This window comes from Culex quinquefasciatus, chromosome 3, assembly GCF_015732765.1.
Source record: "Culex quinquefasciatus strain JHB chromosome 3, VPISU_Cqui_1.0_pri_paternal, whole genome shotgun sequence".
Lineage (NCBI taxonomy): Eukaryota > Metazoa > Arthropoda > Insecta > Diptera > Culicidae > Culex > Culex quinquefasciatus.
The window spans coordinates 160,998,027-161,023,314 of record NC_051863.1 but is presented as its reverse complement, the minus strand read 5'-3'; the positions used below and the strand labels follow the sequence as shown (position 1 = coordinate 161,023,314).

Sequence of the window (25,288 nt, the reverse complement as noted above, 5' to 3'; positions counted from 1 at the left end):
TCATTTTCAATTCGTTAATCTTCGAACTTTAAAGCTTATTTAAAATACATTTTTCGCACCCCAATTTCTTGACTCATTTTGAGACATTTTTTAAATACTTTTAAAATATTTGCAGCGATCTATTTTCAGTATGAATAACTTGCTTTTTAAAGCTTTTTTTTCAAAAAAAAAACTTAATCACTGAAAAGTTCTTCTAGAAAAATACATTGGTTTTTGCTTACTTATTTATTTAAAAACATTGAAAATAGAAAACAACTTCAATTTAAGTAAACACAGTTAAAACTGAAAGATATTTAAATTTAGTGTCTTTTTGTACATTTTTAGACAACAATCAAAGTTTTTTCATAAATTTCACAATTTTACGCAATGGACAATTCTGTTTTCTTGTACCATTTTTCAGTTTAAAAATATCAATCAAGAAAATATAAGAATATAAATTCAAACATGAAGAATGTTGTATAAATATGATTACATTTGATCTCAAGCTTATTTTGTTTTTTTTTTTTTTTTTTCAGACAATCAATTTATTTATTTAATAAGGGCCGGTCATAGAACCTTTTTGAAAAACCGTCGCGGGCCGGATAAAATGGCTTCACGGGCCGGATCCGGCCCGCGGGCCGGACGTTGGGCAGGCCTGGCTTAGGATATCCTCTTTTCAAAACCGACCTGGAAACCCGGATTTGGTCGTTGTGGCCACCGGGAATCTGCTACAACCGAAAAAAGACCATTTTGAGACCCAACTTTGACGACCTGTATCTCCGGCAAATTTTAACCAATCAGGATGCTCCGAGTTGCATCCGACAGGTATTTTCCTATATCTTGACCACAAATATTAATATCCGGGCCAGGTGACCTGACCAAAAACGTTTTTCAAGTCCCATTTCGAGGGAAAGCAGGTCCCCAGATACACGTGTACTTGGAACTTTTCAAAAATATTTACACAGGGCCGAATGGGATTTCTCGAAAGTTTTTAGTCTATACAGCCCAGACTCAATTATTCGATTATTCGAAGAAGGTCTTGGCTAAATTTCACTTCGGATAATTTAAACTTCGGACAATCGAATCACGAAAAACATTGTTTTTTTCGTTGTCTTATTTTTGATTGTTGAGCTTTAGTATGACCCTTAAACTACTCTAAAGTGATTTAAAAAAATTTAAATCCAAGATGGCCAAAATGACTATGATTAAATATTGAAAAAAATGCATTTTTATATTTCACAGGCAATCAGCCATTCAATTTGACAAAAATGGAGATGCAGAACTCGAATTTGATGTTTAAAATTAGAAAATAAAAAAAAACGATAGAAAATGTTGTGTTCTTGATTTGATTAACCGAGGTCCAATACAAACCTTCGGATAATCAAATTTTGGATAGTCGAAACTTCGAAACTCAAAAGACTTGGCAGTAACTTTTAATTTTTATTTTTATTTTTACACTACAGCATTGTTACCACCCCTGAAGTAACTCATTTCCTCCTTTCACCCACTTTCCCCACAAATCCATCACTCACTCTCTCATCATACTCCAACTCTCTCTCTCTTCTGCTCTCTCGCGCCAACGATCTCCGCATCGCGAGTCCTGCTCGGTCGGAACCATCAACCGCCGCCGCCAGGACACACACGGCCCCAACTCTCCACAGGCAGCCAGAAACTGAAACTCCGGAGGCTTTCGGGCCCCGTTCGGTCGTTCAGTCGCCGGAGAGTATTCTACAGGACTGGACACGTAATTCCACACCGGAGGCACCCTGCAGGAGCAGAACCAGGGCCAGCAGCAGCAGCAGCAGCACCTGTGCCAGTATTGGATTTTGGGGGAAAATCTTTGGTGGTGGAAGAAGAAGAAGCAATTTTCTTTGAAAGTGGACGAAAAACAGGCCACTTTTGACCCACGTGTGGGACTCTCTGTGTTGGTGTGTGAACGGGGGGTAAATTTAGGACCTCCTTAAGGGTCTCTGAATTTGGAGAGAGAGAGAGAGAAAAAATGATGTAAAAGTTACAAGCATTAGAGAGTTAAAATCGAAGAAAAACGGTTTGACGTAGGACTACGTTTGGGAAATCGGTTTTGTCGGTGAAAATTCCCCCACTGGTGCAGGAATAACAATGTAAATAATTGTAAATTTCTGGGGAAACCACAGACTCCGAAGAAAGGGGTCAGCTGAATGTCCTGAAAAAGGGATTTAGAGCGAGGAAAATTGTCGAACGGAACTTTTCCTTGAAGCATTTTATTTTTCGCGTAAAGCAAAAGCAAAATAACTCAGAAAAGGATTCCCGCAAGGATATTCTGCCGCGTTGGTCATCATTTGGTGGGGTGGTGTGAGAATGCAGCAACATGTTTAACCCATTTTCCCCTCCTCTGTGTGTGTGTCTGTGTGCGTGTGTGTGTGTGCACACACTGCAAAACTACTTTGAACCGCAGTGGAAAAAAATGTGTGTGCTTTTTTCCATGTAACCACACACCAGTTTTAAGCAGTCTGGCTCTAAGTGTGTGAGTAGCAGTAATTTCGACAGTCTCGGGGGAAAATCTCGGTGATTAAGTGTGGAACCACACCAGCAAGCAACCAAATGGATTAGTCGAACGAACCGAAAAGGAAAAATTAACCTCCACGGGGCTCGTTTTTACTAGCGTGGGAAAAGTTCCCACTTTCAAGGGTGGTTTGTGAACAAAAGAAAAACAAAAACAACAACAGCAAAAAATCAAGAAGAAAAACTCTTTTCTTTTTTGTGCGACCGCGAAAAGACGACAACGACGAAGGAAAAAAAAGGAATCAAGTCCCTTGAGGCGAACAAAAATCGAAAGTGTGAGCAAATTGTGAAATTCGGAAAATTAAATGGAAAACAATTTCGGTTCGCTGACGATGGCATTTTCGATGGCGGCGGTGGTGGCAGGGGTGTAAATTAAGTGTTGATTGGAGTAATTTTGCGCCGGGAAGATATCGCTGGGGCGAAAAAAAAGTGCAAGTAACTGCTGAAAAGTTTATCAGTCTTCTCCATCTTTCTCACACTATTGTTGGTGGCGCTTTGCTGGCTTAATGCAGCAACTAGTTGCAGCGATTGTGTGTTCGTGTGTGAATAGCATTATCAAATCCTAAGCTTTTGAACTAGAAAACATATTCGCTTGTTGGATTACATGTATAAACACGCTTAAATAATTACGTAAGTATTGATCGATCTTAACTTTTTTGATTGAATTTTATTTTTTGTATTTGGAAGTGATTTTATCGACATCATTGCAAAAATGTATTTCAATTTTGCACGAATTTAATGATAATACTACTAATTTTTTATCCAAAATATAAACAAATACTAAAGATCCTCTGTGATTACCCTCAGCTCTACTCGAGCAGACGGAAGTAACTTGGGAACAACATTCATTGATATTTGAAAATACTAGGCCAATAAGATTTTGTGTTATTTATAACAAGATGTGTTATTCGTCGTTATATTTTTTTCCATTGGATTGTTATTAAAATAACAGACTAATATAACTTTAAGTTGTTCTACGAACAAATTCATTGTTATTATTTTCTGTTATTTCAACAACTAATCCGATATTCCATAACAAAAATGTTGTTCCAAAGTTGTTTTGGCTTTCAATCAACAACAAATCAACAACAAATGTTTTTAACATAAACTGTTATTAAACTCTTATGCAGAAAATGATTTTTCAAGAAGATTCTATGAAACTTTCTGTTATTTCAGCAGTATTAGTGGCATGATTTTTGGTTCACTTGAAATTTGGAATCAGGAATTGAACTTTGAATATGAACAAAAAACCTTTAAGATTCAGGTGGGATTCGAACTCACACCTTTGGATTGGTGGTCTGGGACGCTAACCAGTCGGCCATCATGGAGTTAATACTCTAGAACTGAATTGATCCGTAGTGGTGAAATAATGTCACAAGGTATAACATATCAAAACCATTATATAACTACTAACACCGTCTCAAAACAGCCCAGGGCCATCTCATATACTCATGAACTGGACGAGGGAGTCGTGGATTGCCTGGCCCGAGTCATCTGCATTACCGATCTAATGTCTGTACAATTTCACAAGAAATCGTTAACCAGAGAAAGGTATTCGCTTCAAAGGTTCTTGAGATATATGGTGGTTACTAACCGAACCGTCTCAGTTGAAATATACTGTGGTCATGGCCAAGTCCTGCCAAGACGGGGGTTCAAATACATACATACATACATACATACATACACCCAAAACTGGCAGCGCTAGTCCGAGAGAATGATGGTCTCGAGTCGAGAGAATAGTGGTACCATTCACGGGCGCAGAGAACACAGCTCGAGATGGGCGATAGAACTATTCTCTCGAGGTTCATTTGCAAAAAAAAGTTCATCCGTCAAACAAAAAACCAAAAGTGTCGACAACGGGAATCGAACCAGAGACCTTTGACAAACCAATCCAATGACTTAGCTGCCTCGGCCACCACAGCTTGGTGACCAAGGAGAAGTCAGAAGTCGATGTATGACCCTTGTTGGAGATTTATTGATTCAACTAACGAATGAACTCATTTGTTATGATGGCGTGAGTTGGTACCATTATTCTATGGGTAATTCTCCGCCAACTCACACAGCAGTTGCCCCGACCCCTCTTCGATTTGCGTGAAACTTTGTCCTAAGGGGTAACTTTTGTCCCTGATCACGAATCCGAGGTCCATTTTTTGATATCTCGTGACGGAGGGGCGGTACGACCCCTTCCATTTTGCACATGCGAAAAAGAGGTGTTTTTCAATAATTTGCAGCCTGAAACGGTGATGAGATAGAAATTTGGTGTCAAAGGGACTTTTATGTAAAATTAGACGCCCGATTTGATGGCGTACTCAGAATTCCGAAAAACGTATTTTCATCGAAAAAACACTAAAAAGTGTTAAAATTCTCCCATTTTCCGTTACTCGACTGTAAAAATTTTGGAACATGTCATTTTATGGGAAATTTAATGTACTTTTCGAATCTACATTGTCCCAGAAGGGTCATTTTTCATTTAGAACAAAATTTTTCATTTTAAAATTTCGTGTTTTTCTAACTTTGCAGGGTTATTTTTAGAGTGTAACAGTGTTCTACAAAGTTGTAGAGCAGACAATTACAAAAATTTTGATATATATACATAAGGGTTTGCTTATAAACATCACAAGTTATCACGATTTTACGAAAAAAGTTTCAAAAAGTTGGTCGTCATCGATCATGGCCGTTCATGGTCACCCGCGACAGACACGGACGACGAAACAAAGAGAAACGCAAAAGTAACTTTTTCAAAACTTTTTTTCGTAAAATCGCGATAACTTGTGATGTTTATAAGCAAACCCCTTATGTCTATATATCAAAATTTTTGTAATTGTCTGTTCTACAACTTTGTAGAACATTGTTACACTCTAAAAAATAACCCTGCAAAGTTAGAAAAAACACGAAATTTTAAAATGAAAAATTTTGTTCTAAATGAAAAATGACCCTTCTGGGACAATGTAGATTCGAAAAGTACATTAAATTTCCCATAAAATGACATGTTCCAAAATTTTTACAGTCGAGTAACGAAAAATGGGAGAATTTTTAAAACTTTTTAGTGTTTTTTCGATGAAAATACGTTTTTCGAATTCTGAGTACGCCATCAAATCGGGCGTCTAATTTTACATAAAAGTCCCTTTGACACCAAATTTCTATCTCATCACCGTTTCAGGCTGCAAATTATTGAAAAACACCTCTTTTTCGCATGTTCAAAAATGGAAGGGTCGTACCGCCCCTCCGTCACGAGATATCAAAAAACGGACCTCGGATTCGTGATCAGGGACAAAAGTTACCCCTTAGGACAAAGTTTCACGCAAATCGAAGAGGGGTCGGGGCAACTTTTCCCGATTTCGTGTGAGTTGGTAGAGAATTACCCCTATCGATTTTGGCACTGAGCCCTCAATAAATTTTGAGAGAACGATTATCTCGACTCTGAATTTTGGGTGTAGTATTAGTGGCATGATTTTTGTTATTACCGTCTGCCCGGTTCTGACTAAAATCAAGGAGGGGGAGCGAAAAAAACTTGAAATTACTAGCCTAGGTTTCAACATTTGGATGAAAAATGTGTTTTAAAATGAATTTCACACGTGCCCAGTTGCTGTGGTTTCTTATAGTTATTTTGGTCGCTGAATTCGGATCTAGAATCAAATTTCAGATAAACAGTGAACAGTGATATTTTAGCCACGCTCAATTATTTGCGTGTGTTCCCCATAGCCAATTAGGGATCGGCAGCCAAAGCCGCTAACCACCGCGCCACGAAGCCTCTCAAAACAATCAGAAGTTGAAAAAAACAATCTCCATTAAAAAAATCCGTGAGTTAATATCAATTAAAGGTGATGAAATATGACCGAATTCACTAGCGATTAATTTGTTTATTTGTTTATTTGTTTATTGTAAAAAATATCATTTGACTACTTATGGTCTATATGATTCGGCTTATAAAAACAACAAATTACAGCATATTACCGCAAATAACTTTTGGGCGTGGCTCCAAATTTAACTGTTAATCTGAAATTTGATTCCAGATCCGAATTCAGCGACCAAAATAACTATAAGAAACCATACTCTGGCTTCCAAAACATATGCTGCATGTAAATAATAGGCCGTGCTTTTTATAAATAAAAGAATTCTGAGAAATTTGTAAAATTGGCACTTTTTTTCTCACTAAAACTAAAATATCTTGGCACTGAAGTATCAAAATTACGTTTTCTTTTAGAGAAAAATGTTCGTGGTGAAATTTCCTACACGATACATTCATTAGTTCTATGAAAAAAAGTCCACCCAATTGTAAATAAGCATTTAACGAAAAAAATAGTAAAAAAAAACAATTTTTCGACATTAAATTGCCTGGAAGAACCCAAATGCATAAATATTGGTCAATTATCGAAAGTCCATTTTGATCCTTGGACAATAAACTATCATTTAAAAAGTGAGCACCTATATTTTTGACAAAACCTTAAAATGGGGCAAGCATATTGCAATATTTTTGGTGCTCGAAAAATGGAGCGCTGCGCACGCAGAATCTAAATTAGATTAATAAGAAAAGAAGACAAAATTCCTTGAATTTAGGAATTAGGTACTTTTTTTATTTCAGTGTAGATTCCTTCTGTTTTTTGGAAAACACCGCAATTTTTAGTTTCTTGAACGTACACAGAAAAAAAAGTCTTTTTTTGCGTAATATTACATAACAAATGTGTAAAAATGTGAACCTGATGAATATTCATCAAAAAATGTTGAAAATTCATCATTTTTCGGGGTAAAATTAATCATTTTTTTGACACACAATCTGTCTCCATTTCCTGATGAATATTACCATAATTTTTTTTCTGTGTACACAAGGTTTAAAACCAAACTACATAATTAAATCAAAAGTGACAAAAATGCTACTGGTACACTTATGCGAACAGGGACAGTATAACAAATTTAACTTATTGTTCCAAAATGTTTTATATAATGTACCTTATTTAAAATTTTATAAGTTTTCAACTACTCATTTTGAATATGAAAATCAAACAAATCATGAGATTTTCAAAGTATATTGGGTAATTCTCTACCAACTCACACGAAATCGGGAAAAGTTGCCCCGACCCCTCTTCGATTTGCGTGAAACTTTGTCCTAAGGGGTAACTTTTGTCCCTGATCACGAATCCGAGGTCTGTTTTTTGATATCTCGTGACGGAGGGGCGGTACGACCCCTTCCATTTTTGAACATGCGAAAAAAGAGGTGTTTTTCAATAATTTGCAGCCTGAAACGGTGATGAGATAGAAATTTGGTGTCAAAGGGACTTTTATGTAAAATTAGACGCCCGATTTGATGGCGTACTCAGAATTCCGAATAAACGTATTTTTCATCGAAAAAAACACTAAAAAAGTTTTAAAAATTCTCCCATTTTCCGTTACTCGACTGTAAAAATTTTTGGAACATGTCATTTTATGGGAAATTTAATGTACTTTTCGAATCTACATTGTCCCAGAAGGGTCATTTTTTCATTTAGAAAAAAAAATAATTTTAAAATTTCGTGTTTTTTTCTAACTTTGTAGGGTTATTTCTTAGAGTGTAACAATGTTCTACAAAGTTGTAGAGCAGACAATTACAAAAAAATGATATATAGACATAAGGGGTTTGCTTATAAACATCACGAGTTATCGCGATTTTACGAAAAAAAGTTTTGAAAAAGTTACTTTTTGCGTTTCTCTTTGTTTCGTCGTCCGTTTCTGTCGCGGGTGACCATGAATGGCCATGATCGATGACGACCAACTTTTTCAAAACTTTTTTTTCGTAAAATCGCGATAACTCGTGATGTTTACAAGCAAACCCCTTATGTCTATATATCATTTTTTTGTAATTGTCTGCTCTACAACTTTGGCAACTGCGAGTTGGCGGAGAATTACCCATATTATAATAAAAACATCAAATAAGTCATTCTATGAAAACTCCCACGAAATCGGGACTCCTGGCTGTCCTGGCCCATCTTCAATTTGCGTGAAATTTTGTCTCAAGAGTTAATTTTGGACCTTAATCACGAATCTGAGGTCCATTGTCTCGTGACGTCATTTTGAACATTTTTTTCTCTGTGAAAAACTCTACTTCTCTTATTATGTTTTAACTTTATTCGTTTATAGTAATTTTATATGTATTTATCTTGCTCAGCTAATATCATATTTTTGAAGTTTTTGGCTTATTCGGCAAACTCCAATTATCTTTTGTCTTTTTTCTGCATTTCTTTTTTTTCTAGATATTTTTCGATTTGTTGAGTTTTTTTTTACATTTTTCAATATAATAATTTCAGTCGCTGCAAAATGAGACAAAACATGATCCTGGACATAGCAAAACATTTTTTTGTAGAGCCTTAACCACTACGACCAATTATTGGTGTGACCCATATTTGTAGCAAAATTAGCATCATACTTTTTCTAATATAATCTAATCTAATCTAATCGAACACAAGCGCAGCCAGTCCGAAGAAAGCATCCTGGACGAACTTGCGGTTAGATTACGCCCCAAGTCCTTACATGTCAGTATTAATAATTGCAGTACATTCGAGTTACCCCGAAAATGTATAGAAAAAATTAAAGCGGCCAGGCCTACTGCGTTGCATTAACCGCAGAGACCGATTCTATGAATGGATCACATTTCACAGAATCATCACGGGAGGAAGGATGCGTGGACATACCGTACCAAACTCTCCGAATCAGTTAAGTGTGGTGTGTTAGTGTAAATTGACAAATTATTATATTTTTAGGGGGGAGTGGAAATGGGAAAATTGGGGTTGGGGAAATCGGGATTGGGGAATGGAAAAGTGGGAAAGGGTTAGCACCGAATATTTCCACTCCTAACAAATATTTCCGGATTCGCTGGTACAAATTGCAGATCCAGTATAATTGAATCGATTCTACCACAGCCTATTGAAACGCTCTGGTAACGGCCTCCTCCAGCTTGGTTGAGCCCTTCCACTTACTTTTCGTAAAAAAATACCATCATACTTTTTTGACAAAAAAGTGGGGAATATAAGTTACAAATACGGCTACAAATTTTGTTCAAACATAAGCAAAGTCAAACCGATGATTTTATAAATAAAAGAATTCTCCTCTTTACAGTATTCTAATGCATTCAGAAGATTCACACCGATTTTTTAGAGGGTTACATTTACTGTAAATTTTCTGAAGATGGTTTACATTACCCATCTCAAATTTAACAGAAGTTTCATTAAGAAAAATGTAAGGAGTGCAGAAAAAATATACAAAAGTTTGTTGGTTTGAACTTGTACCTTGCCAACTTTTAATATTATTCTTCGCAGAAAAATAAGTTGAATTTTGGAATGTTGAAAATTTGGTAGGTTGAATATTACCACTTTTTTGAGTAATATTACATAAACAAATGAGAACCTGATGAATATTCATCAAAAACTGATGAAAATTCATCATGATCTGGGGTAAAATTAATCATTTTTTCTTTGTTGTTTAAAGTTCTGAGCATTGTACCATGAACCATTTTAATTATTTAGATGGTAAGATTGAGTCAATTTAAGCAAACTTTTTAAATATAACTTTACAACAGAGCAGTTCGACGTCGTCGTGCTATCTTGTCGCACCCGCCATTTTGACGTTCCGAGAAAAACGCGTTTAAATGTTTGACCTTGAATATTCAAAAACGAGAGCACGCAATGTAAACAATAACAAACACGTTTTGTTTAGCTCACCATTCTGTGTATTGTCCCAAAGTTTGGTTGAAGTTGGTTGCTGGAGTCCTAGCTTGTACGTGCGACAAACGCATCCTGACTTTCCTGGCCTGAAATCCCTTTGACCTTTTGTCGCACTTACATCAATTTTCATGGAGTGACTAGATAGCACGACAAGATTGAAACTACTTTCAAATGTAAAGTGACAAAAATTCACGGCGTTTTTTCGGTTTTTGTTGAATATCTCAGGATTAAAATCGAATTTTGGGGATCTGTGAAGGTCAAAAGGTGAGGCATTGTAAGCTGCACAAAATGGCGTTCTTAACTTAATTTGGCTCAAAATGCACGTACGACAAGTTAGCACGATGGCGACGAGTTTATGAGCAAAAAGGCTAGCTGCCAGAAAAAAATAATTACCAAAAACTACCCAGCAATTTGGAAAAAAACATATTTCAAAAACGTAATTTTCATTCCAAACTTCCCTAAACTAAACGTAAAATGCGAAGATAAAATGTCAAAAGTTTAAGAGCAAAGCATTATAATGATTAAAGCGCAAAATAATCCATAAGATATTCCATCCAGGTGATTACCATCGAAACCAAAATAAAACTTTTTAAGCACTTCTTCCCAAAAACTCGTCCTTAAAGGATTACAATTGCCGTTGCTGCGGGGATGCTAAATGAAAACTTTTTCGCATTTCCATTGAGTTTTTCATTTGACAAGCAATACCGCCGAATAAAAAAACCCAGGGACAAGATGTCCTTTCGTGGTTGATCGAAAAAGTTCTTCGAGTGTTGAGCAAAAACAAAAAAAAAAAAAAAGAAAAAGATGAAAAGGAACTTTCCCACACCCTTTTCTTTTCCGAGCAGATGAAACTAAAACGAAAACGAAACTATTGGCACTACGCCCCCCGGGGCATGGCCTTCCTCTAACGTGGGATTTCTGCTCCAGCGCCTCTGACGAGACAGGAGAAACCGGGACCGACGTTTTACTTCACCATCCGATAGAAGCTCAGTGGATAAGGCGGGAATCGAACCCGCGTCTCATTGCATCATCGGGATCGGCAGCCGAAGCCGCTACCCCTGCGCCACGAGACCCACAGAGCAGATGAAACTGTAATCTTCAAATTACTTTTCTCTTCCCCGGCTGCTAAAAAAGACTGGCAGCCACCAGCTAGCAAATTGAGACCTGCGGATTCGTACTTTGCGGTGTGTTCACATCTGGTTTTTCCCCCGCGCCACGTGGTAAAACTTTCGTAGAGGTTCTCAACCTTTCGTTACCTTCGTTTCTTTTTTTTCAAAATAATGCCAAAAAACTGAAGTTGTTTACGAATTTGGAACCCCATGTCATTTCGCTGCAAGAAAGAAAAGCACTTTTGCTTTTGCACCATAATGAAGTCTGGGAACGAGCTTTTCCCCCCCGTGTGTGTGTGTGCAAGAGTTTCCCCTCAGGTGGTTTTCGCCGGGTAATTCAGTCCCTTGATTTTTTCCACTGGCCTTCTGTGCCTCCCACCTCGAAAAAGGGCGACACATTCGTGGTGGTTTCCGAGGCCCCTCGAAGAAGAATTTGATAACGGTGCGTTGCGTTTTTTACGACTTTGCAGAATTTTAATTACTTTTCCGTGGCATTCCACCAGGTGAATGTGGCGGGATGAGGGGTTTTGGCTTTGTGAAAGCCGCACAAAGGTGGGGTTTCCTTGAAAGAGATGTTGTTTTTACGAGCATGAATTGGAGCAGCTGAAAATTACTTTTGATGGAAAAGTTACGCGAGATAAGCTTAAGGGGGAAGAAAAAATGTGAAGTGATGTAAGGCATTTACTGTAAACGAGATGCAAGTTTGCAAGCCAAAAAATTGCAATCTCCAATAACATCCTATATCTTTAATTATTTCTAAAATTTAATTATTTTTCTGAAAAAGTGATAAAGTCTATTGTTAACTTTACAGAGAAAATCGTATAACGTTATATTTTTTTAAAATTACAAGATGATTATTTATTTACACGGAAAAAAGTCAATTCTCCAAATCGTGAATTAAATTCACGATTGCGAGAACCACGAACTCATGAATAATTTCCTTCGTGGTTCTCACATTCGTGAACATAATTCACGATTACGAGAATTGATTTTTTTCTGTGTAGACCGTTGCAAATATCTTTCAAAGTTTATGTCGTACGCCTTCCAAATGTTAAAAAAAACATCATTTTTTTTTGCATTTGAAATGAATTTCCCTGTTTTGATACTCATATTAAGCATGTTTAAGCTCATATAAAAATATTTGAAATGTTTGTGAAATTCTGATGTACAGCACCAAAAACACTTATTTTCTTTCGTAAAAAAATATCGTCAATACTAAGAGATTTTCAAATCTAATGATTAAAAAAACAACTGCCAAAGTAACAAAATGTTTCAGAAGTCCATAAACTTGTGTAAAATTCTTGGCTTGTAATTTTAAATTTTTGCATAACTTGAAGTACCGTAAACCAGGGTGATATTGATAGGATTTCAATTTATTTTTTAAATATTTTCCAACTGGTATGGTTTGTATCAAGATTATTACTTTAGGCCACACTAAGTCCTTGCACTATTTAAAAAAAAGTTTTTCAACTACGTTTAAAAAAATAGTTACGCTAAAAATTCTTATTTTGAATTCCGTTTAAATAAGATTTAAAATATCAAACTTTATTTTTACGTACTATAAGCTTTTAAACAAAATACATACAAATTTTAGGTAAAATTGTTAAAAAGTCAGATTTTTGTCTTTGAGATTTCCAAAAAAGTGTCCACGTGGTTTGTGGATGGTACCCAATGGCTTGTTATTTAATATTTTTTTTTCATTTTTGGCCTCTAAAACATAGTGCCCATGTTAGCTCATACATTAAAATATTTTTTTAATGATAAAAAAACCACACAAAATTAGCATAGCATAGCATAGCATTGGTGTCTACCCGTAGCTGCTACTTCGTTATTGACCAGGACCCCCAAACATTGCTCTGTGGACCACAGATGAAAAGTAGGAACCAATCATCACCCCTTCGCAATTTTCAAAGGTCCCTATCGTGCTGATCAATAACGACGCCGGCCACGACCAGTGGTAAGACACGGGGAAGTGGATGGGAATGTTAGTCCGATACTTGAGTGATGGGACCGTCAAGTCGACTGCGTCTCCGACAAAGTATCACATGAGTTAGTAAGATGGGTATGAGGTCAGGATTCACTGTGGTAGGTGATGCGACCATGAGCAATTTGTTTATCGGTTGAAATTTTAAAAATCTTAGGCAGCCGGCTGCGGAAAGATACCTATCTAGGGATTTAAATATAGTATTAATTCGACCGCGATTCTCCAGAAATTCTCCGTCGGCGTGCCTTCCGATCAACGGTGATGTAGGAAAGGCTTCATTCATTAAAATTATTTTATATCATAAGCCTTAAAACATATCCGTCGACGTGCCTTCCGATCCTCGATGATATGGAAAGGACTTAATCCAGCAATACGACTTGCTTGTCTCAAAAAACAAAAATCGGATCGTTTCTATCGAAAACTATATAAAGAGAACAAAAATAAAATTCATCGGCCAACGAACGCGCGAACAAAAAATAAATGAAAAAAGAAGAAGAAGAAATCCAATCACCCCATGTACACAAATAGCGACACAAAAGAGACGGAAAATAACACGAAAAAACAGGACTACGCGTCCACACAGGCACCGCACTACTGATCGATAAAAAAAAACCACACAAAATTTGAAAAAAAAGTGAATAATACTTTTTTTTTTGAAAAAAATAAATTAGATCTTCTTTACCTTTTGTGATGCTGTAGAGCAATTCCAGCTCAAATCAGGAATTTTTCTGGTACTTTTGTACCCGACCCGACCCCAATGAAACTTTATAGACATGTTATCCTAGGCCTATATAAGCCATTTTTGTGTATATGGAGCCGATAGTACTCGAAAATAACATTTGAGAAGGGGGTAAGTGATTTTAATATTTTTGTATCTTGCAATTTTTAAAATTACTGTATCTCGAAGCCGTTGCATCGTATCAAAAGTGGTCAAAGACAAACTTATAGGAAATTGGAAGGGCTTTCTGAAAAAATGCACTGAAACAAAAATTCATTCCACTTCCTCGAGATTTTTTGAGTTTTGATGATTTTACGATTTTTTTGTTAACATTTTTTAAGGAAATAGCCTAAGATGTTACAAAAAGACTGACGAAAATTGCAGGATGGTATGTCTCGCCTAAAAAAATACAAAAATCATTTACTAAAACGTCAAAATTTTTAAAAACCGATAGTGGGAATCGATTTCCCAGACAATTTTACATATAAGTCTCGATATTGACCACTGTACCAAGTCCAATCCATGGGAAGATACAGCGGGTTTGAAAATAAAAATGTTGAAAAAATAGTTTTTTTGTGATTTTTGGCAATTTCTATATGACAGACTAGCTTTTTCCGTCTCGTAAATATTTTTACCAGAAAACTTGCCCGATTTCCCATAAGTTTGCCTTTGACAGCTTTTCAATTATGACAACTCAAAATTTTTGCAATTATTTTGAAATAAGGTTGATTTTTAATTATTGATATACTGGACTCTCTCTTTATCGATATTGAAGGAACCATCGAGACTGGGTGGTATCAAAATATAGAACGAAAAAAGTCAAGGCATGCTTTTGAAGGGACTGCGAAATTAAATTGAACAGAGAGTCGTCTGTACTACACTTTTTGATTAAGTGAAAGGAAAGTCCTTGTTAAAACATGTTCAATGAGTGCAAAAGCATTGCACTAACTTTCAACCTTGCTGCCACTACTTGAATTGTACAATATAAAAGGATTCGGCCATAACCAGCCTCTGCCTTTACAATCTTTCGAAAATAATTTCATTAAACCCTAATTAGCAGTAAAACCGTTTATGTCACTCCGTAGCCTTCCTGCCCAAATTTTCACACGCAAAAAAAAATCTCACCTCAACTAAACCTGCCGTGTGCTGTGCGTGGTGTGGTTTAAAATTTCCCAGCACTTTCCAGCCCAAAATGCCCAAATCGATATCCCTTTCTCGGCCCAGCAGCCCAGAGAGTCTAATGAAAAGGCACTTTCCCTTCCCCATTTCAGCGCCGGGAGGCAGCAGGTTAGGCGGTGTGAAAAAGCACATTTCCTGGAAGTCGGTGCGAATTTGATCGTGACATAAATGAAACGATTCCGGCGAGGGAAAGTGACGGCTCGGGGACAGGGGGATGAGATGGAAACAGACGGGAAAATTGCTATCAATTCTGATAAATCAAGTCAAGAAGATTGATTTTCATGATTGTACACACACAGACGCAGAATTTCGCGTTTTTTTTTGTTGGGTTGGGGCTAAACAAAGGAAAGTCGGCCCAGGGCTCGAGAGAGAAGCGTTTCATTTTCCGGATCAATCAACGAGACAAAGTGGAGTGGGGGTGGCGGAGAGGTGCGAGAAAATTTGAAGGATGAGAGTACGAGAGGCTTTGGGATGGCAGAATATTGATAGAATCACTGCCTCGAAGTGATGATTGATGTACTAAACTCAGGCTAACCACGGTAAATAAATATGCTGGCAGTCTGTACAGTGTGCTCTATGTAAACCAGAACGCGGTGAAATTAATTTTATAAGAAGTGTATTTTTTTTGTTCAAATTATTTACATTTTCCACAAAAAGTTCACAAATTTAATTGCGTACAAAAAACATTAATCGTCATGTGAGCAATCCTCTACTAAAACCGGAAATGGATTTTATTTGTATTTTTTGATTTGGCTCAAACTTTGTGGGGGCCTTCCCTATGACCAAATAAGCTATTTTGCGTCATTGGTTCACCCATACAAGTCTCCATACAATTTTGGCTGCTGTCCATACAAAAATGGTATGTAAATATTCAAACAGCTGTAACTTTTGAGTGAGTTTTCTGATCAATTCGGTGTCTTCGGCAAAGTTGTAGGTATTTTTGAGGACTTTTGAGAAAAAAATAGGTACACGGTAAAAATTGCAGATTTTTTAACCAACTTTTTTTTCACTAAAACTCAATTTCCCAAAATGTGTATTTTTTGATTTTCGTTTTTTTTATATGTTTTAGGGGACAAAAATCCGCAACTTTTGAGCCATAGAGAAACATGGTCAAAAAATCTGCCACCGAGTTATGAATTTTTGAAAAATAAAGATTTTTGGAAAAAAATTGAAGTTTCATGCAAAAACAAGTTTGACATTATTTTTTAATGCAAAATTGAATTTGCAATCGAAAAGTACTTTACAGATTTTTTGATAAAGGGCTCCGTTTTCAAGATATAGTTTTATTTTAGCGAAATATTTGCAGTTTTTCAATTTTTAAAAATAGTGATCATAAGTGACCGTTTCTAAAAATATTTTTTTTAAAGTTCAGAAAATTTGCTATAAAATTGTCTAAGAGACATTGAAGATTGGACCTCAGGTTGCTGAGATAGAGCCGCTTTAAGAAAAAGAAACACGAAAATTGAAGTTTTCTTAATCTCACCAAAACAACCCACCATTTTCTAATGACCATATCTCAGCAAATAATGGTCCGATTTTCAATTTTAACATTTAAAAAATTCGTGAAATTTTCCGATCTTTTCGAAAAAAATATTTAAATTTTTTAAATCAAGACTGGCAAATGGGCGTAATATTCATTGTTTGGCCCTTTCAAAATGTTGGTCTTGATTTAAAAAAATTCAAAATATTTTTTTTCGAAAAGATCGGAAAATTTCACGAATGTTTCATGCATTAACATTGAAAATCGGATCATTATTTGCTGAGAAATGGTCATTAGAAAATGGTAGGTTGTTTTGGTGAGATTAAGAAAACTTCAATTTTCGTGTTTCTTTTTCCTAAAGCGGCTCTATCTCAGCAACCTGATGTCCAATAATAATCATCATTTTTCAATTGATTGCAAAACAACTAAACTAGTGTAAAATGCATTTTAAAACACTTTTTCCATGCAAATGCCGTGCCGAGGGACAAAAACTTTGAAAAATATTTGCATCGGCCTAATGACAAACAAGGTCGAAAACGTAGAGAAAACTATTTAAAAAAACGTGATTTATAATTTAAACCTGCTTTTTAATATCTTCAAAATTTAGAGTCATCAAAATTATTTTTAAATGTCGTGGTAATTGAAAAAAAAAACATTTTCATTTTCATATGTGGTGAAGAATGTTTGGTTAAAGTGACGTATGCTTTATAAACAACACCATTTGGATTTGTTTTAAAGAAATTTTTTTTGAAGAATCCTTTTTGAAACCTTTTTGGAAATACATAGAAAACAAGTTATCGTACCCAATAAATCAAAAAATGACAAATTCCACTATTTTTGACAGCAGCAAATTTTTTGTTAGTTTTTTCAAACTTTTTTTAAGAATAACCTCAGGGCAACACACCGCTTTCACTTCCATTGTTTTAACATGCACATGGAGACCTCATAAATATTGCAAACTCATCGATTGTGGGCCATGATTTCGGGTTTGGTTCGACGTTGGTTCGGCCTCACAAAAGCTTACAGATCGATACTTCAATCATTGCCATTGAGAGTTCCGGACGAGGGAATGGATGCAAGGTTCTCTTATTTACTGCCATCATTTTGGCGTTCAATTTGGTGATGTACAAAGTCGAGTTGAAAATTGGAAGGTAGGGCATATTTTTTTGGTTAGTCCCTCAGAACCAATTCATTGAACTTGAAGTATTGTTTCAGGTAATTTGAATATACCACATAACTACAAAGTGCCGTAAATGCCAGACAAAATGCAAAAAACAGCTACAAGCAAAAAAATCAAACCTGCCCCTAAAGCACCTTAGCAAAATAAGGTCATTTCATAAACTCAATATCGGAGACAACCGGAAGCCGGAAGCCGTTGGGCAGTAAACGAATCAACTTCGCTGTGTGATGCAAAGCTGTCAAAGTCGCAGCAGAAGGAAATGCTTCACTTTTTATCGACGGAAAAACCGGAAGCAAACACAGCAAAGCAGAAGCTTCTCCGGTTAAGGGCAAACTCCCTCCCCGGAAACATTTCATACTTAGTGTTATTATTTTCATTCACGCTCTCGGTTTGCTCCTCGGCGGCGGCGGAGGAAGACTTCTAGAGCAAGCTCGTTATCCTTGCGCGGGGGAGAAGAAAATGGAAAAGCTTCCGTCGCCCTCGTTTGGCGAGGATGTAAAGCGGGATTTTGCGCGTAAAATATGATGGCACATTATCGAAAGTGGCAGGTTGAAGCTAAAGGTTGACGCAAGAAACAATTTGTTCAATTTATCATCAGAAGAAGTTAAAAGAGACTCACATGAACTTCGACGAACCTGTGAAAAGATTTTTGGTCTGATTCGATTAGATCGAAATGTGCTTCAAAATTACAAAATTGTCGGTTAAAACTTCATCAAGCGTGCAACAACTGTTGCAAAAGCACTTCCAAAAATTGGTCACAAAAAGCTTTTGAGTAGGAGGGCATGGTGCTCACAGGATCGTCAAGAGACGTTGTCCTTCCTAGTGCATCGTACTCGAGGCTCCTATGGGAACATAATTTCAAGTGTTAGCACAACTCGTTCAGATGCATCACCATCGTCGTGCTCGTCATTTTCGAAAACGCCATCGTTCGGTTTTAAGTACGGGAAACTATTAAACTTTAAAGTGCAACTGCTGCCGCCAATGTCGTCGTTTGAGCTTTGGTTGAGCAGTGTTTGATGGCAGATGGAGTGGCAGTGAACGATGGTTCATATTTGCGGTGTCTTCTTTTTCAGTGGTGAACACTTTTGAAATCAAAACTGGGGAGCTGTCGTTTTATCTAGCTCACTGAATGAATGACAAATTTTGTACCAATTTGTTTCTAGGTTATGGCTAACCTTCACCGGTTTGTAACCCACTTTGGATAAAATGTACAACTCGTACTAACTATTCTGCCTACTTATTGTCACCATAAACAACTTACCAGGGTAATTCTCCGCCAACTCACACAGCAGTTGCCCCGACCCCTCTTCGATTTGCATGAAACTTTGTCCTAAGGGGTAACTTTTGTCCCTGATCACGAATCTGAGGTCCATTTTTTGATATCTCGTGACGGAGGGGCGGTACGACCCCTTCCATTTTTGAACATGCGAAAAAAGAGGTGTTTTTCAATAATTTGCAGCCTGAAACGGTGATGAGATAGAAATTTGGTGTCAAAGGGACTTTTATGTAAAATTAGCCATTCATTGTTATCCGAGCATTCGTTGGTGAAGGTTGTCTGAATCAACATGACTCGTCGCGTCCCGGCGCAAAACGCCGGCAATATTGCCCTACCTGCGGCTCAAGCAGGCAAAAAAGTGGGAATTTCCAAAAGGAAGGTTGAGGCCTCAACTGATGGCCAAAAACCGGGGATTTCCAAAAGGAAGGTGCTTTTGGAAGTGACATCGAACAGCAAAAAGACGAAAAAGAGCGACGGTACTGTACCGATGGATGAGGAGGAGGAGAACTCTTCGTCGCACGAGGAGCAGCTATTGAAGAACAACAAGTTTGCTGGACTGCCTGACGAGGACCAGGTAGCGGAAGCAAAGGAGAATGAAGTGAAACAGCGAAAGGAGAAACTGCCTCCTTTTTATGTGCGGCAATCAGCAGCAACGATCGACTTTCGAGCGGGGCTGGTTGAACTCATCAAGTCTGGGAAAGTCCTAGGCAACATTCGTCTGTGTCAGGACGGATTTAAGGTGCTGGTGCAATCCAGGCAGCACTATCAACTGGTCAAGGATTACTTGACCGAAAACGAGGCGGAGTACTTTACCCATGATGTCGCCATGGATAAGCCGTACAAAATCGTCGTCAGAGGTCTGTACGACATGCCAGTGGAGGAATTAGCTGCCGAGCTAAAAGTTTTGAAACTGGATGTGTTGGCCGTGCACAAAATGAGCCGACGCAACAAAGACATCAAGTACCGTGACCAGCTCTACCTGCTGCATTTGGCTAAGGGATCGACGACGCTTCCTGAGCTGAAGGCAATTCGAGCGGTTTTCAACATTATCGTGTCGTGGGAGCGATACCGACCAGTGCATCGTGACGTCACACAATGCTTCAACTGCCTGGGTTTCGGGCACGGAGGTAAGAACTGCCACCTGAAGCGTCGTTGCGCCAAATGTGGTACCGATGCGCACATCACATCCCAGTGCATCCAAGATTCGCTGGTGAAGTGCCTCAACTGCAACGGTGAGCACTCGTCAACCGACCGAAAGTGCCCCAAGAGAGCTGAGTTCGTGAAAATTCGGCAGCAAGCATCGACGAAGAATCAGCCTCAGCGTCGTAGAACTCCTCCAGCCCTGGTGGAGCAAAATTTTCCACCTCTTCAACCGCGACGCCAGGTCCCGAACTTGGCACCGTTGCCGTTGGATCCCAGGAAGAGAGCTGAGATGAATCATCCACGGCCGGGTTCCAGCCAGGAGCCGAGACCGCCACCACCGGGCTTCAGCCAGGAGCCAAGACCAACCCAAGAACCAGCAGTTGAGGAAAATGGTAATGATCTTTACACCTCAACCGAACTCCTCAATATTTTCAAACAGATGTCCGCTGCACTGCGTGGATGCAAAACCAAGACCCAGCAGATTGAAGTGCTGACCTCGTTCGTCATCCAGTATGGATCGTAGGTCCCTCAAGCTGCTGAATTGGAACGCTTGCTCCATTAGGAGGAAGAATTTAGAGCTGGTGGATTTTCTTCGCGAGAAGGAGATCGACGTAGCTGCCATCACGGAAACTCATCTGAAGCCCGGTGAAAAAGTTTATCTGCAAAACTACAAGATCGCGACGCAGCTCGATAGGACCACCTCTGGAGGAGGAGGTGTGCTTGTCGCTGTTCATCGTGATCTCAAGCCACGCCGGCTGCCACACTTCAAGCTGGACATCATCGAGGCCGTTGGGGTGGAAATTCCCACTTCGGTTGGCCCAGTACTCTTCATTGCTGCATACTGCCCACGTCAGGTGAATTCCAGAGATGGTTCAGCAGCAAAACTGAAGAGCGATATCCAGAAGCTGACACGGCGGAGCGCAAAGTACATCATCGCTGGTGACCTCAACGCGAAGCATGAAGTTTGGGGCAACAGCAGGAGGAATCGGAACGGAGTGATTCTGCACAACGATCTGCAAAACGGATACTACAACGTTGTGAGTCCGGATCGTCCAACGAGGGTGGCTCGGTCTGGGAATCACTCAATCATCGACTTCTTCATTACCAATATGGCTGAGAACGTGGCTCATCCTGAGGTGTTTGAAGAGTTGAGTTCTGATCACTATCCGGTGGTTGTGGAGGTTGGAGCTTCCGTTACTCCGCAGCGGCAACCAACCCGGAAAGATTACCACAACGTTGACTGGCAGCAGTTTCAGCAAGTGGTCGACAGCAACATCGACTATGATCAACACCCGGAAACTTCTGCCGATATTGATCGTTCGCTGGAGGTGATCCAGCAGGCTATCAACCAAGCAGAGGCTGCCAACGTTCGGGAGGTTCCTGTTAATTTTAAGGTAACTGATATTGACGTAGATACTAAACACTTGATTAGACTTAGGAATGTTTATAGGAGACAATATCAACGGACTGGGGACTATGACAAAAGATTTCAGTTAACAATTTGAACAAAATCATACAAGACCGACTTGACAATATCAGAAATCAAGAATTTTCAAAACATGTAAGCCAGCTTGGGAATTATTCAAAACCATTTTGGAAACTTTCAAAAGTTCTTAAAAACAAACCAAAGCCTATTCCTCCTCTTATTGTTGAGGATTCTCCTTTGATTACATCCGAGGAAAAGGCAAATGCACTTGGGCTTCATTTTGTTAGTTCACATAATCTTGGCGCTTCCATGACCAGCCGTAAAGAAACATCAGTTGCCAATAGTATTTCAACAATCAATGACTCTACCTTTGAATTTCCTGCAGATTCCCATGTTTCTGGTGAGGAAGTCAAAGTTGCAGTTAAACAAATGAAAAATATGAAAGCTCCAGGCTTTGATAACATTTTAATCTGGTGTTGAAAAAACAGAGTGATCAGTTCTTTCAACATCTAGCCAATATTTTCAATAAATGTTTGCAACTTGGTTACTTCCCCACCAATTGGAAGCTGGGCAAAGTCATACCAATTTTGAAGCCTCAAAAGATCCAACATCGCCAACAAGTTATCGTCCCATTAGTCTTTTGAGTAGTCTGTCCAAACTCTTTGAGAAGGTCATCTATTCAAGGCTTTTGGATTTTACCAACGATAATAATATAATTTTGAACGAGCAGTTTGGCTTCCGAAAGGGACATAATACTGCTCATCAGCTTACGAGAGTAACTAAAATCATCAAGCAGAACAAGCTTGAGTCTAAATCAACTGCTATGGCTTTGTTGGATGTTGAGAAGGCTTTTGACAATGTTTGGCATGATGGTTTGATACATAAACTGTATTTATACGGTTTTCCAATGTATCTTATCAAAATTATCCAGCACTATCTTTCGGAGAGATCGTTCAAGGTTTTTCTGAATGGGATTGCTTCTGGATTATTCAACATTGATGCTGGGGTTCCCCAAGGAAGTATTCTTGGCCCACTTCTGTACAATATTTTTACATCTGATTTGCCTACTCTTCCTGGTAATGGTGTGTTGTCACTTTTTGCTGATGACACTGCCGTTATTTATAAGGGTAAAATAACCAGATATTTAGTTGGCCGTCTTCAGAAGGGTCTTGACGTTCTTTCCGAATACTTTGGCGACTGGAAAATTCGCATAAATGCAGCCAAAACTCAAACCATCATTTTTCCACTTTCCAAATCGGCCAGATTTGTCCCAAAGGATGATGTTTTGATTAAAATGAATGATGTTTCGATACCCTGGTCAAAGGAAGTTGTCTATTTAGGTCTCATACTTGACTCGAAACTTTTGTTTCGACAGCATGTAGATAAAATATTGAACAAGTGCAGCATTCTCATCAGGTGTTTGTATCCTTTAATTAACAGAAAATCAAAGCTATCTTTGAAAAATAAGTTAGCAGTTTACAAACAAATAATTTACCCCGTTATTGAGTATGCAGTACCTGTTTGGGAGTGTTGCGCTAGAACTCATAAATTGAAGCTCCAGCGTGTCCAAAACAAGGTACTCAAAATGGTTTTGAATGTTCCTGGCTGGACAAGATCAAGTGAGGTTCATGAATTAGCAGAAGTTAAAATGTTGGATCAGAAGATTCAAGAAAAATGTTTGAAATTCAGGGAAAAATGTGCTATATCTGAATACCCCTTGATTCAAGGATTGGTTTAGTTTATGGTAAGATTAAGTTAGTTTTAGGTTAGGTTATGTTTTCTTAACATTTTTTTTTCCTCATTGTACCTAGTGTTACAAAAATGATAAATCATATACTTTTAAAGTTATAAAAATGAACAGTGTTTAAATCACGAAAAGCAAACTAAAGCTGAAGAGCCACAGCTGACCACTTATTATGTAAACCAAATGTAATTATTATAAGAAAGATTCAATAAAGTATATTTAATTCAAAAAAAAAATGTAAAATTAGACGCCCGATTTGATGGCGTACTCAGAATTCCGAAAAAACGTATTTTTCATCGAAAAAATCACTTGAAAAGTTTTAAAAATTCTCCCATTTTCCGTTACTTGACTGTAAAAAATTTTGGAACATGTCATTTTATGGGAAATTTAATGTACTTTTCGAATCTACATTGACCCAGAAGGGTCATTTTTTCATTTAGAACAAAATTTTTCATTTTAAAATTTCGTGTTTTTTCTAACTTGGCAGGGTTATTTTTTAGAGTGTAACAATGTTGTACAAAGTTGTAGAGCAGACAATTACTAAAATTTTGATACATAAACATAAGGGGTTTGCTTATAAACATCACGAGTTATCGCGATTTTACGAAAAAAAAGTTTTGAAAAAGTTGGTCGTCATCGATCATGGCCGTTCATGGTCACCCGCGACAGACACGGACGACGAAACAAAGAGAAACGCATAAAGTAACTTTTTCAAAACTTTTTTTCGTAAAATCGCGATAACTCGTGATGTTTATAAGCAAACCCCTTATGTCTATATATCAAAATTTTTGTAATTGTCTGTTCTACAACTTTGTAGAATATTTTTACACTCTAAAAAATAACCCTGCAAAGTTAGAAAAAACACGAAATTTTAAAATGAAAAATTTTGTTCTAAATGAAAAAATGACCCTCCTGGGTCAATGTAGATTCGAAAAGAACATTAAATTTCCCATAAAATTACATGTTCCAAAATTTTTTACAGTCGAGTAACGGAAAATGGACGAATTTTAAAACGTTTTTGTGTTTTTTCGATGAAAATACGTTTTTCGAATTCTGAGTACGCCATCAAATCGGGCGTCTAATTTTACATAAAAGTCCCTTTGACACAAAATTTCTATCTCATCACCGTTTCAGGCTGCAAATTATTGAAAAACACCTCTTTTTTCGCATGTTCAAAAATGGAAGGGGTCGTACCGCCCCTCCGTCACGAGATATCGAAAAACGGACCTCGGATTCGTGATCAGGGACAAAAGTTACCCCTTAGGACAAAGTTTCACGCAAATCGAAGAGGGGTCGGGGCAACTTTTCCCGATTTCGTGTGAGTTGGTAGAGAATTACCCACCACAGAGTGTGAACTAACTAACCCAACCTTACCTATCATGACCATAAACAAAAGTGCTAAAAACTTAAATTTTTCAGTATTTGTAGAGAAAAGTAATACGTTCAACACTGTTTTGGTTTTTAGATGATCAAACAAACAAACTGAAAACTAAAGCAGAGAAATAAACCTTCACTGAATTATTCTACTCAAAAGTATTTCGGATTTGTAATTAATGTCTGCAACTCGCAGCGAAACTCGTTTATTAAAGCACTCGTCATATTTAAACAATTCGTTAAGAAATTAGAAAACTACTGTTAGGGAATTAGGCGGGTTAGCGAAAAGTTAGGTTTTTGAGTGCCAAAAAATGCCGATACATTTTTTTTCATACATTTCAATGCAAAAAGGCATGGAAAAAAACATTATGCTGCAAAACAATCTGTTTGTAATAATTAGTTTCTAAAATTCTAAGTTCAAAATAAATTGTCGGTACCTTACGACAAAAACACACAAAAAATAA

General features: G+C 37.7%; 1 protein-coding gene across 1 annotated transcript in view; it reads left to right on the top strand.

Annotated features, from left to right (window-relative positions):
* Positions 1 to 1,701: 1,701 nt before the first annotated feature.
* Positions 1,702 to 25,288, top strand: part of LOC6036601 (sodium channel protein 60E) — a 396,931-nt gene continuing 373,344 nt past the window's right edge. The window contains 1 exon segment of the mRNA XM_038261893.1: positions 1,702 to 3,150. The gene's annotated coding sequence lies outside the window, so the exon portion shown is untranslated.